Genomic DNA, 15,511 nt, shown 5'->3' with positions numbered 1-15,511 from the left:
GAGTAGTGAACAAATGCACACACACACACACACACACACACACCGTGAACACACACCCGGAGCAGTGGGCAGCCATGCTGCAGCGCCCGGGGAGCAATTGGGGGTTCGGTGCCTTGCTCAAGGGCACCTCAGTCGTGGTATTGAGGGTGGAGAGAGCGCTGGACATTCCCTCCCCCCACCTACAATCCCTGCCGGCCGGGGGCTCGAACTCGCAACCTTTCGATTACGAGTCCGACTCTCTAACCATTAGGCCACGACTTCCCCCTAATAATTCTAATAATAATGTACCTCTGAAGGATCTGACTGTCTTCAGAAACGATTCGATGGCATTTTGTTTTCATCTTAGCTCCATGTAATACCTAAAGGAAGTGTTCTTAAACAATACTGCTTTGTTCGCGGAGTTCACGGGAATCAGCTGTAATTCAGCTTTTCCATATAAAGCGCCACCTGCTGTCCGAGAGAGGATTTACAGACACTTATTTACATTCAGCTTGTGTGCGGTTTCTATCTGGCCAAAAAACGGACTAAATTTGCATGCCCTGCTGTAAATTTTGACCGGTTGATGAAAAACAAGCTTATGTGGATTCTACACATTTAAACAATTCAGATAAGCTATATAGAATTATTTATGGAGCAGATAAGTGGATAGAGAGTTGGACTTGTAACCTGAATAACCAACACTCTCTCCACCCTCAATACCACGACTGAGGTGAGACCCTTGAGCTAGGCACCGAACTTGGCTGCCCACTGCTCCGGGTGTGTGTTCACTACTGTGTGTACACTTAGATGGGTTAAATGCAGAACACAAATTCTGAGTATGGGTCACCATACTTGGCCACACACCACTCCCCCCCCCCCCCCCCCCCTCCCCCTCCCTTCCCTTATTAATCAATTATCATTTTGACTTAACTCTTTTCTTTAGAGGCTGAAATGTGAGGTTTAACCTTTATATGACACGGAATGGTCATTACCTACAGGTTTACACAAACTACTTGATTCTGAACTACTAACGTTGAACGTCGTGATACTCTCAATAATGGCAGAGGACTGTCCCGGGAGAGAAGAAATCATTTTTGCTTTCTTTGTGCACAAAAATTATTCTCGTAGCTTCATAACATTATGGTTGAACCACTGATGTCACATGGACAATTTTAACAGTGTCCTTTCTAGCTTTCTGGGCCTTGATCATGGTAGTACCATTGCTGTCTATTGGAGGGTCAGAGAGCTCTCGAATTTTATAAAATAAAAAAAAAAAAACACTTTAATTTGTGTTCCAAAGATGAACGAAGGTCTTACAGGTTTAGAACGTCATTTTTGGGTGAACTTTTCTTTTAAACAGTAGATTATAACACCATGTCCAAACTAAAGATAATAAAAATAGTTTATCAGTCTCTGAAATTACTCTTATTATTGGTGCATTTCTAGACTTCACAGCAAAAAAACAAATTATATAAATGGATACATAAAACTTTTTACTATACTATTTATTAAATATTATAAAACAATGCTTAATTACAGTACAACTATTATAGTATAGATTAACACATTATAATAAAGAGAATTGGGGGGGAAATATGACGCATGCATACTCTTGACACACTTCACCCAGAAATGTGTGAGCCAGCGAAAAAAAAAAAATATGCTACTGCAGGAGGCCATAGAGAGGGTTACAGCTGGACTTGAAAGAAGGGAGAAAAGAGGGAGAAAAGAGAGAGAGAGAGACAGAGAGACTTACTTTGCCTCGCCAGCCACTGACGACCATATATGGCCCTGGGATTCCCATGGAAAAAGAGACGGCAGGGTAGAGGGGAAATAAGGAAGAGATTGTAAGTATACGTTGCACTTCGGCTTAACCCGGCAGCCAAAACAATACCGGCCGGCGAGAGCTTCTATGAGCTGTGGCCATAGAGGGGGTTGCTGGCTGGTATTAAGTCTAAACCGCCAGGGTAAACAGTACACTTGTATAATGCTGTAGCCTCTTGATGCCCCTGTCCTGGCATTTAGACTATGGCAAAACAAAAAAGCAGACTATCTGCAACAATGCCATTTCTCAAGAAGTGTCAAGGGCCAGTCACACAGACAGCAGTTAAGAGTGCTTCCACACAAGAGAAAGTTCAAACAAAGCCTTTGACGCAGAGTAAAGGGTACAATCCATTTGGGTATGGATGGGACAGCGTTTCAGGACAGTGTCCTCCTATTTCTTTCCCATGCTGAAGTTCCAATCCTTTTTTAGGAAACCAGATCCAAAAACAAATAGGTTCTCATTTCCAAACTCTATTTTTGAAGGTGGGCAAATTGGCAAGTTCCCTCAATTGCTGAAGGTCACCAAGTCACCACATGTCTTTCTGTGAGCAGTGATTCCTACATAAACTCTAAACCCAAATCTATCAGGTGGTAGATCACGTGATGAACTCAAATAACTAACTCTCTACATTTGTATGTGTAAGAACTGTATCTTAGGAGTACAACAGCTTGTCAATAGGGCAGCACCATCAAAGGTACACCATTGGTAACCCCTAAAAGTAAATTTTAAAGGAAAAGTAACGCAAGGGTACTAAAGATAGTTTCTGCAATCATTTCTTAGGGAATTGGTTAACTTTTGCCTATAATTGCGCTGAAGCACTCCATTAATCTATATCTATTATCACAGGAAACACAGATCAGCAATGGTGGCTTCCAGGGTGGCCTCAACATATATACATACATATATAAGGGTCCGGTTCGGTTTGAGGGCTTGCAGAGGGCTTGCCTATGTCAGAGTTCTTTGCAGCCCTAGTAAAAATGTCTTTTACTTTCCAGAAAAAGAGTCACCAACTCTTTCATTTTCCTCTATGTTGGGGGTGTTGGAGTTCTTTAAGGCAGGGGTTCTCAACTCTGGCCCTCAAGGTCCACTTTCCTGCAGAGTTTAGCTTCAACCCTAATCAAACAGGAACGTGGACCTCCAGGGCCAAAGTTGAGAACCCCTGCTGTAGCTCTAACCCTTGGTGAACACATCTGAATCAAAGTCTTCAAAACTACTAGAGCAAGCAAACATGTTTTAAAAGTTTGGAACTAAACTAAGTATTAAAAGTGGCCACCCTTGGACACCCTTACTCCACATCCTAGCAAAACACTCTTCCCAATTGAATCAAGTGTCTAGCTGCCAAGATGATGCAAGTTTGGTACAAGAGTATAGACGCACGCAAAGAGTGGTAATTAACAGCCAGCTCTAGGGGTGGATGAAGATCACTTTTAACTCCTTGGTGAGGAAATAAAAAAATAAACACTTCCTGTTGCACTCTAAAAAAGGGTTTTTTCAACACCCTTTCCCACTCTCGCAACTGACCGCCCCCTCCGCCCGTTACTGTCTGATAAGCCCACACTCAAACAAATGACAAAAGAACACACCTAATAAACGCACACAAACAAGAAACAAAAGCTTGGGAGAAGGTCAGAAGCACCCGACCTTCGCCCCAAATGACTGCTGCTGAACTGTATAAATTTGATTACATGTTTTTCCTCATCCACTTGTATTTCTCATCTCCAATCTGTGAAAAACCCAAACAAGCATTCCGACATCTGGTGACTGCAAACTACAAGCTCTAAACATTTGATTGGCTCCATCTGGACAAGAGTGCAATTCACGATCACGATGACGTTCCACGCCCACACACGCTGACAGTCATTTGTAAATTTATAAGACGTTGACTGACGTTCCTCCGTTGTGACTCAACTACTGCATGCCTACCTTCACAAGTGTGATCCTGATTCATAATAAGCATGAAGTAAGGGTGACTAAAGAGAGGATCTATCATCTAACAGGGTTTGAGAAGGTACAACAGCATGGTTAACAGGATCACTGTTTTTGTGTTGGTCATTTCAGCTTCTAACTCTTGTTTTTGGCAGTGTAATGCAAATTAAACCTAAAACCTACACAAGTCACCACAACATGTCTTGACTTGGGAATGTGCCAGAATGATCAACTAACCACCTAGGGAACGAGTGAATTCAGTGAATGCAACTTCTCAGAAAAAGGCTCTAGCATGCTAATACTGTGATAGTAGTCTAAGAAAAAAATTGTCACAACAACGGTCATTTGCTTTGAGCAACATTACTATTATTACTACTATTCATACTAAAGAGAAAATATTTGCTTTGAATCCTCTACTGGACCTCTAATCTTACACCATCTCTTACTGCAAATACATTGCTGCAGTAAAGCAAATGATATCTATATTGTAAAATTGGTTCAATCTTGCACTGAAGCACGGAAGTGAGAATTACATGAGAATTCTGTGAGCTTTTAGGTGGCTTCAATGTGATCTATATAAGGATGCGTCTCAGTGATGCAACAAGTCCATTTCGGTCTTGAGTGGGGCGTAAACAGCACATCTAAAGCGGTTGGTTTCTCACTGTTTGAAGAGACGTGTGGCACATCGTTACAGTCTTCTGCAAACAGTTAATCCCATTCTTGTAAATAAGCCACTCCGATTCGGCTCTTTGAAAGTGGTCCCTCACTTCCCAAAACAGTTTGTTTGAGCTATTCCATAAACACATTAGAGAAGTAAACTTCAGGTAGTACATTCTTTTTCTCAGAAGCGCTCATTTTAATGTGCTTCTTTGGAGTTTAAGAGAGGTTTTTTAAGGCCTTCACAACAATATCAAAACAAACACTGAATAATTTAGGTTAATTTCAACTGACGGCTTTAAGTACATTCCTGAAACACATTGCAAAGGATGGGCTGAGCAAAGCAAACACATTGAATGTACTAGCCATGTGCAAACCTAATCACTTTCAAAAATGACTAGTGGGTTGCCTGTTCACCTGACCCCAGTCGGACACATTTCTTAAGTTGGACGTTAACACGAGATGCATTCTTTCAAAATCATGCTGTTTTGAATGCAAATTAAAGCACTACTGTTAGACACATCAAAACATAAAAAAAACACTAAATCACCGGATGACTAGTCAAACACTGACCGATTCATAGTTAGCCTCAAAAACATATTAGCAGCAGCTTTTTACTGTGCTTAACAGTTATTTCCAGAGGCATTCAACGTTGGCCACTTTCAAACACATAGCGGGACCACAGACTTGAGCTACAAGCAGTTAAGAATTCATGCATGCTATTTATCACCATCCTGCAGACCTCTCTCCAGCCAGAGCAAGAGAGCCCTGCCCTCACACCCTTGTGAGGGAAAGAAAAAAAGAGAGACAGGCATGCGAAGGAAAACCTACGCTGATGTCATTCCACTTGGACCCAGAGCAGAGGACATGCCTCACATCTGACAGCTAAGTTAAGAGGTTCCTCTGCTTTTTCTGAGAACTTCCCTGGAATTCTGTAGAGTGAACACTTGGGTCCAAAATTCAACCATTATATCCTTATATAGTTCTGAAGGGACAGCCATTCCGCAGCACTTCCGACTCACTCAGTCTGAATTTGCTCACTTGTTTTCATTCACTCCTTTCCTATGTAGTGAATAGTGAATGATGGTATGGGGGGTGATTTTAGAAAATGTGGCCAAGAAAAGGATTTTTCCCAATCAAATCTACAGAAAGTGCCAGCATTCACTAAAAGCATGACAGCCAGAGAATCAGTATGAATGTGACAATGACCCACATGGAAAGCCACTGTGCTTACAGGAAAGACACTTCATTTCTTCTTTCACAACTAAAGCTCACAACTAAGCATCCTCAACATTCAAAAAAATAGGCTCTTATCAACCAATTAGAAAGCCAATCACAGAAGAGCACATTCTTGTTGCTGATTGGCGAACGCTGGCAATCAAGTGTATGAAAGGTTAAGACAGCAATAAGTGTGGACTACAAGGTGGGCTTCAGGCTCTAAAACATTCCTTAAGAATTCTTGCACATCAGCAATCCTCAAGTAAACCAGTTTGAACCTGCAGTGACGCTTTTCTGAAATTGTTCACCTGCTCCGCCATATAGTCATCCAAACTGATGGAGGACATTCCAGAGTTTGGTGGCAGCGCTTATGAATTAATTACAATTAACATGCCTATAAATCAATCAAATTAAAATCACAGAAGAATATTTGCCTCTAAAGATCATTCAAAACATTTTATAACTCTGCAAGTCCTACAGTCAAACCATTTTGGAATCAAAGAAAGAAACGTATAGCCATTCACACAGAATATGCTCCTGTGGTATTTATATTTTTGGTTTATATACACTGCCACATTTCACTGTTTTATTAGCGGTCACTTGTGCACCACGTTCGTAAGACGCGGGAATTGACATCACCAGCACTGGAAACTGGAAATAACTTAGAATCCAAAATTACAAAACCAAGGCTCAGCTTCTTAGGTTTTTTTTGACCCCACTGCGAAACCCAAATGGCACGGAAAACAAGTCAACGTGTTCCGAGACAACAGATGACAACGCTGTAGCTCTATGCCTTCAACAGACTTCCTGCCCTTGATTATGGGTTCCTTTCAAACATACAACACCGCCTGCCTGACAGGGCCAAACCTGCTTATTACAAACTGTAAAACATGAACTGTTGGCGTTCTGGTCTCTAATATTAGCGTGTCAATCAAGCAGTACACAGACTTTGATGACTACACAACTCCACAGTGACGGCCAAGTATCATTTTATTTCCTGCTAAGCATAATATTTCATAGGAAAAAGGACAACACAATAAAAACCTCAACTGCTAACCTTTGATTAAAACCTGTACCATGCTGATCCATCTTGACAACCTCCTCCCACTTCCCACAAACAATGAATAATTGACTGACATGCAAGTCACATGACCATTACATATGCATGAGAAACCTGGTGATGGGATGGACACCATCAAAAACCAATTTAAAAACAATTAACATTAATTATTTAAGACTAAATGGCATCATAACACTTTGCACTTACTGGACCAGAAAACACCAAAATGAATGGCATTACAATTCAATAAACCACCCACTGCGTTAAATTAAATCCACAAATTATTTCATACCTTTAACACAAAACCACTGACCTGTCTTCAGCTTTTACAGTGTCTCGTTATAACCGTAATTCCTTAGTTATGGTTCCGTCAAAGCCAAAACACATGCGCTGACGCCAGTTTTTGGCTCATGGTAAAGCGTGCTCTTGCACCAACCAAGAGGAAATAAGGGCTCACACACCTAATTTATGTCAGGACTAATTTCCTTTAGGCTGGAGCTTATACACTGACAAAAAGAAAACATGACTCCATCACCCTTTTACTTAACGTTACTATGACCGTAACGTGACTATGACATTATGATTTAACCCAAATGGCAATGGAAATGGAAATAAAGAAAAATCTGAAAGCAGTCAAATAATGTCTACTATGTTTTGCAAGACAGAACAAGAATTGAATGGCTCTGTATTAAAAAAAAAAATAAAAATAAAAAATTTTAAAAAGATCAGGTTGATTATAATTAGGAATATTTTAAGGTCCAATTCTCACTATTAACTAGTTGCTAATTAGCATGCATATTAGCCATTTATTAGTACTTATTATATTCTGCATGATCATATTAGATCCCTTAATCCTACCCAATACCTTACCCAAACTTAACAACTAGGCTACCTTACTACTAAGGAGCAAATTTAGCAGTTTGAGGCAAAAGTTGTAGTTAATAGTTAACAGAACCGGTCCCTAAACTAAAGTGTGACCAAACATTGCTTGAGTGCAAACCATCCTCTTTGGCTGAAATCAGCACACATTTATTCAATCTTTTTCAAAAAAAAAAAAAAAAAAAAAAAAAAAGTTTACAATTTGATAATCACTTTAAGACATAAAGAAAAAATGATATCACATTATTGCGCTGCTCTAGTGTTAGAAATTGGGGTTGAAATGTTTCATAAGGGATGAGCCCTTTACGCCTTTTAGAGAACGAGTAATGGACACAGAATCACATCTCCATGTTTCCCAGGAACGCAGGCTAATTTAAGGCCAATTTAAGTTCAAATTACCTTGACCTGGTTTTAGATTTCAGGCACTGATACAAAGCATCTCCTGCTTAGATCAGGAGATATGTAGTATCTCACAACATCCTCTGTTAACTCTTTCTTTTACAATATGGTTTCCAGGGATTTAAACGTATTTTTGAGAAGTATATATCCTGTGAAACTTACGGCCAGGGTCCAAAATAATCCTTTTTGAGGCTTCATGTGAAAATATTCCACATGTGTCACCTCATGGAGTTCTGGAGAAAGCAAACAAGCAGGCTTATCTAAATAAACTTGGCAAAAACTGGAACATTTTCTCGATGGCAATTCTCCAATAAAATTCAAATGTGATTAAATAAACACCACAAGTTCGATTTAGTTTGATCATTTTGAATCACTCGTCTATTCCAGCTACACAAGAATGACTGGGCTGTCCATGCTGACTCACAACATAAAGAATAAAAGAAGACCTTATGAACAACAGTTCACAAACAGAAGAATCCTGAGGAGTGTTTTTTGAGCATCTACACTAGATATCAGCTCTGACATGCCAAATGGGCGGCTTAAGACACAGCTGGGAATCTCAGGATTCACAATGCATGCGGAGATAATCATGTTGCAGTACTATGACTATGAGCGATGACAGTGACGTTAAAAGAATAGTTCACCTGAACATGACAATTCTGTCATTACTTACACCCACTCACGTTGTTACAAACCCATACGCCTTTCTTTCTACCACAAAAAAAGAACTTTCAAATAACAACGCTAAAGTCTACAGAGGAATCAAAGTAGTCCAAACAACACTTGCACTTATTACAAAGTATGCATCTGAAACTGCATACCAAGTAGCTTCTACGTTCTTCATCAAACAAACTTCAACAACATATGATGTTCTATAGATCTCAACTCAATTCCTCTGGCATCAGAGGTAGTAAAGTCTCCAAAGGATGTACACCTCGGAAAGCAATTTGAATACTACTCATTTCACAATGTTTTTCGCCTGCTATATAGAGAAGTAGGTATATTCAGATGCAAGGCATTTCTTCTAAACTAATATGATGGATTTGTTTGAGGAACATTGTTATTTACTGATAATCCACATTGAGTGAGCTGAACATATCAATCTGATTCATGAACAAATCATTTAAACCTGTTTTGTTAATCAGATCCATTAATTAAAATCAGATCGATTCGCTCACAAATTAAACACTGGCTACGTTTACATGCAACCAAATAATTTGTTGTGTAATCTGATTATCCAGACATGGACAAATATTAATTCTGCTGTTTAAAACAAATAAAGAAACTATGTGCAAACAGTGGGAAACTCTATATTTGTGCAGTGTGTGCATGTAAAAACAAAATAATAATAATAAATTCCGATTTGAAGCTTGTGACATATAAATGCCCCGATGACTTTATTTAGTGTTCATGTAAACACTAGGGCTGGGAAAATAAATTGAAGCATTGCGATTCAAGAAACGATTCAGTATCGATTCTGAGATTTTCCGAATACAGTGTTTCCCCATTCACGGATTTATTTGTGGAGGCCCGCCACGATATCAAAACTGACTGCCACAAATAGATTTTTTTCAAAAAGCTTTGACTTCGTTGAATTAACATGAGCACTGCACGTTTCAAAATCGAAACACGGTGCGGGTGTTTTTATATCACTGTATTTCTGAAGGAAACCAACTGTCTTCAGAAATTTTTGGATGTTATTTTCATTTCATCTTGCATGTAATGTCTGATAAAGCAGCGTTTGTGAGCGGAGCACTGCAATAAATAGAGTCCAAGTCTATGGGAAACATTGGAATATGCAGCAATTCCCTCGAGTCGATTCGGAAATTAGTTTTGAACATTAGATGGCACTGCATGCTTTAGAAACAGCCGTACTCTGCTTGTTTCCAAATCCTTACACACACTTGAACCTAAAATAATTATTCATAAAATTCGAAAAGTTTGAAGTGAATTAAAAGGGGGTTCTCAGTGGGCTGGGTTTACATTAATCTCGCGTTATAAAAGCATTGTGAGCCGAGGTGAAATTACATGACTCGGCCGAACGCACAAACGCTCTTCTTCATGAGCATTTGAGTGTGAGAATAAAAACTAGATTAGAGCGCCATCTGCTCAGAATTTAATCCAGAAAGAATCGCAATGCATTTGGAAAATCTCAGAATCGATCCACGAATCGATTCTGCATTGATTTATCGTCACAGCCCTAGTAAACACTACATTAGGATTCATAAATCGGAATGATTTAAGTCCGAATGAAACATAAATTGTGCATGTAGACATAGCCACTGATACTTTTCTCATGAAGACTTATTGTTATACACTGCTTACTGTGTACAAAAATTCTAAGTTTGAGTTTTGTCAGTAGAACAAAAGTCGTACGGGGTGGGAAAGACATGAGGTCAGTAAATGACAGAATTTTTTTTTTTGGGGTGAACACGACGACAGAAATTGAATCAATCACACAGTCTAAGACATGCAATTCCATCTGAAGTGGCACCATTTCCTTGAGCTGCTGCTTCGCTTCCTGAACGCTGTCAGATCAACTCAAGTTATCATGCCATCTCTATGCATCACCTCTTGGTAACACTGCTGAAACTATTGTTCAAGAGAAAAAAAAAACAGACTCATGCAATAATATGCAGTCTGGCCCATCTATCACAGAATGACACATTAAAAAACAAATGTATGAGAGAAAATGTATTGTTTGCCTAATGATCTGCTTAATTATACCTCATCATGTGCCTCTGTTTGCGAGTAAAACGGTGTGACTGCGGAGGTGGAGGCTGTTTTGGCCGGGGGCGTAAGTGACAGCTGAGGAATTCTGGGTCTGCCATGGTTTCCAAAGAGAGACACGACAGGAATGCAGGCACAGGGCGACACAGCCACAACCTTCCCACCCGACACACAACCACATATCTTCACCTAGCTTCTTACTGAAACCTACCTAAACTCTGACCTCACCGATGACAGCACTGCAGAAGCTTCCACCTGTGCCATAAATGGCACGTCTCAGACTACAAGGCTGTCGTCGGGCTGTGCCTACACACCAGGTCAAACTGATTATGTGAATGTAAATCTTAAATTTGAAAGATACTGCCGTTTTGAAACACTCGTCCTTGGAAAACATTAAGGAACAGTCTTGCAGACACCAACGCTTCAGGCCTCGAGTGTAATCTGCTGTTTCTTGCCTCTATTTGCATAACACCTCCACAAAGTTGAGGCACTAGATAAATCCAACCATTTTCTGGTTAAGTGGAATGATTATATGCACATGAAAGATGCACCATATTGCTGTAATCACTCCTATACAGGAACATTTCATGAGAACATGTCAAACTGGGACACAGTTCACCCCAAAATATATATTTTTTTATTAAACAACATGATTATAAGCATAAATACTAATTTACTTTATTCTAAATAAATAGTTGAATAGCGCTCTAAATAGCTTGCTATAAATCACTTTTTTTTTTAAATGTATCAGAGAAAGCATGTCAATACAAAGGTTGTAAAAATAAAAAAAATATATTTTTTATGCAAAATATGTTTGAATATAGTTATAGATAATAAGCTTGTTTTTTATTAAATGTATTTATTTTAAGGACCTTTTTAACATCTATTAAATCACAGCATTGATGCAGAAAAACTTATTTGTAAATAATTTTATAAGCTACATTTTAAAATTATATTATGGAAATAATGTCATAAATCAAAGGTTGTAAAAATAGCCTTAAATCATAGGGCTGGGTATCCAGTTCGATACTTTTTAGGCACCAACCGAATTGCCTCGATACCACTGAGTATCGAAAAACGTCTTGTCTTCGTCGGTACCAAATTTCGATACCTAAGGGGTTAATCTCATTAACGTCAGTGAGGCACTGACTGATCCATGTTTGACATCCGCGAGAGCAATTCGAAAGCATATGGAGCAGTCTGCTCTCTACATCGGGCTGTTTCGTTTACTACACACACAGACTGAAGCGAGCGTGACGCTCGCGGTGATTTCGGCGTCTGCCGTCTCACTAAATACACGGAGCCGTAGTTCACTGACAAGCTACACAATATCGCTTTCACTATTGCTGATATATCACCTTCGATAATGAAAGCGATATTGCGTAGCTTGTCAGTGAACTACGGCTCCGTGTATTAAATGCCGCTCTATTTGAAAACAGGTGATGGAGCTTTAGTACTAATCAAGGACCTGGCTTTACTGACGAGTTGCGCATGCATATCGCATGCGATATATTGCCCAGCCCTACTGTATATAATACTATCATTCTGTAATATGAAACCACGTCTGGTTATTAAAAAAATATTTCAAACACTCAACTATGTTATTAAATTAATTTGGAGAAAAAGCACATCGATAAATTATATCTTTGTTGGACAATGTTTGTAAACAGGCTCATACACATGCAAAACTGTATCACACACGTGCTACTGTACTATATTTATTTGTGCACCGTACAGCCCTAACCAAACAGTTACAGATTGTAAAAGGAGTTCAAGCTCCTCATTTAGCGATATACTCCTCCTCAATTTCACGTTCGCCTGTCGCTCCGCACTGTCGCACACAGAAATATTTCAACAACTAGACTTTATCGTTATTATCGTGGGAAGACTCATTTTTATCGTGGGGAGAATTTTTACCGGTATGTCGCAAACTATAAGATATCGCCCATCCCTATTAACTGTGAGATTAAGCAGCGCAGAATGTGGGTTGACTGGGTGCTAAAGTTAGCTTTCTTGCACTTGCCTGCAGGCCAGTCTGCACGTGATATTTATAACCCTAGCCATACTGCTACTACAGTCACTGGAACCAGCACACCATGTCCCTCCCTGAATAAACACAGCAGTGAGCTGAAAGTGAGGTCACTACCTGTTGCAGCACAGATGCGGTGAAATTGTCCCGAATGGGGACGAATCGCATGATCTCAATCAGGTCCCTGTGCTACCTTCAAGTATGAGTCACATGCTTTTAATCTTCAACAATTAATATGAAAATGAGCAGTAAATACATCATTTGCATGAGTAAAAACAATAAAACCTAATTGTAGCTCAGTCAAAACATTGCGGTGAGTAAACTACACTACATAGGGGATGCAGCTGTCTATTTCCTCCTCCTAGAGCCCACGTGTGAAATTAGGGTTATGCTGGGAGAGACCAGGCTGACCAAAACACTGCCTGAACCAACTTTTGCTGACATATTGACGCCTAAATAAACGCATAGACCATGTGACTCCAATCTTATATATCTCTGAAGTGAAGCTGAGGATTGGCAAGTCTAAAGTTACAAAAATAAAAGGGAATTGTTCAATTCAAAGGCCTGCAGTGCAATACTCTCGTGCATTTAAAGAGGCGAATGCAATAAAATTGTAATTAATCATTCTATACAAGCAAAATTGAGCAACAACCAGCCAAGCAGCTTGTTAAATCTTCAGATTTCACTAGTAAATGTAAATGGTACATCCACAACAACTAAAAAATACACTTCAGTTTTCATAATAAAAAAAATAAATGGAAAAGCAAACAAGTCGCATATGAGATCATCAAATTGTCTGATGACAGCTCATCACTGAGATATGTAATGACAAACTCTGCCTAACACATTTTTACACAACGCTTTTATTCACGAATAAAGTTGTTAAAACTTTAAGTTATCAAATATTTGACTTATTTCTATAAGTCAAACAAGTCCTTTAGTATATCTTTCAGACTTGTAAATATATAAATGTATACCTCAAAGATAAATATTTTTTTTTAAATGTTGCATAAATACATCATATTATTATGTCTTTTGATAAATGCCTCCACTCACATTGATGTATTGAAAATGCACAGATGTAGGCTACAGGTTCAGGTCAATTTAGAACCAGCTTGTGGAACAGTGTCATCATAAACCTATTTCCTTATAATCTGAAACTGAATGTTGTAAAAATATGTAATAATATAGCATTATTAACATGACATAGGCAAAATGAAAGAATTGACAATTTTGTAAACGCTAAACTAACCATGAAAAATGCAATTAACTAGCTGAACATGAAAAAAAACCTAAATAAATATAATATCACCAAGTGAATTTGCTCCGGAAGAGACTGAATCGATGCATAAATTTGACACCGGCAACAAAATGCAGAATGCATCTTCTCTTCTACTTGAAACGTTAGATAATTTTATAAGCCCTCCAACAAACTAAATACAATTATACTGATGGATGCAACCAATTTCCCTTGTTAGAACAGACCTGTGACCCATTTTATGTGAAAACGTAAAGTCATTTCTTGATGCAATCGTCAAACCAAGCGCAATTTCAAGAGCTAGTAGATGTACATAATTTATATACAAAATGCCCTCAGCACAACTCAACCTGTGCGTCTTTTATATGCGAGCTCAGCATGTTTAAAAGCAAATACCATTTGCTATGAACTCACTGCCTGCTGGTCACATGCTAAAACTCTCCATTCCCTCACACGTCCACATACATAAACACACACAGCAGACCCAATAGAGAAAGGAGCCTCTCCAGTCATGGTTAGGTCTCAAGAGCTGCATACAAATTCTTTCCTCCCCCTGTCTGAACACCGGCCCAAAAAAAGGCAAGTGCTTTTAGACGCATGAGCCTGTACAGACAACCTCCTGCAGTCACTTACAGCCACATCAAACCCAGAAGACTCATTGCAGGACTTTAGATATTACACTTTTCAATATCAAATGCCGCTTATTTCAGCTCAAAATCCATGATACTTATAAAGTAGACTTTTGTGACATCCAGAACAGTTAATGCTCTTTGACTTTGAATCACTCAATAAGCAATGTTTTACCCTTAACATCTCAGTAAACATGTTTATTGTGTCTATGACGGCCAAAAATGTTGCTCAAGTAGAAATCTCACTAAATTTTAAGACAATATAGGTACATTAGCAGGTAAATATGAAGCACAAAATGTAGTGTTATACTATTTCCCTAGACAAACTGATAAATTGACAGAATTTGCCTCTGCTTACAACCACACTTCTAGCTTTGCCACACATACTTTTAAGCAAAAACCATTAGCGCGTTAAAGGGTTATTAATGCAAAAACTAAAGTAAAGTGAAGCATCTTTCACGGATGTTTACAGTCAAGCCAAGGGAACTACGTCTTAAAGCGACAGCTCACTAAAGATTAATGGAAAATTGTGTCGGGGTTTACTTGAATTCATTAGAAACGTACTGACATACTTTCTCTTGTGGATCGCCATGTAGGTGACAAAAATAATGTTGAGAAAAACTGACAGCGCAAAGTCGCCATTGTATGAAAAAGGCGCTTTGAAAGTGACTGGAGCTGTCATTCTGCCAAATATCATCTTTGAGGTTTCACACATGTAAATAAGTCACACGGGTTTGTTATAACATGAAAAAATATACAATGCCAGCATTTTAGTTTTTTTAACGGATTAATCGTTATGAACTGCGCTCGCTCGTGGTCTCGTTTTATATAATTCACCCTGCCACACTGAAACCATATTACACGGAGTCTTTCCTCATAAATGACAAATTTTCAGTCAATAATCTCAATCGCAACATACGTG

The 15,511-nt window shown here is 38.9% G+C and overlaps 1 protein-coding gene across 7 annotated transcripts in view; it reads right to left on the bottom strand.

Moving 5' to 3' along the window:
- Positions 1-15,511, bottom strand: part of LOC306858700 (protein phosphatase 1 regulatory subunit 12A-like) — a 68,914-nt gene that overhangs the window by 52,560 nt on the left and 843 nt on the right. The window lies entirely within an intron of this gene.

The sequence above is a fragment of the Barbus barbus genome (genome assembly GCF_936440315.1).
Source record: "Barbus barbus genome assembly, chromosome: 39".
Lineage (NCBI taxonomy): Eukaryota > Metazoa > Chordata > Actinopteri > Cypriniformes > Cyprinidae > Barbus > Barbus barbus.
This window is presented reverse-complemented; position numbering and strand designations above follow the sequence as displayed.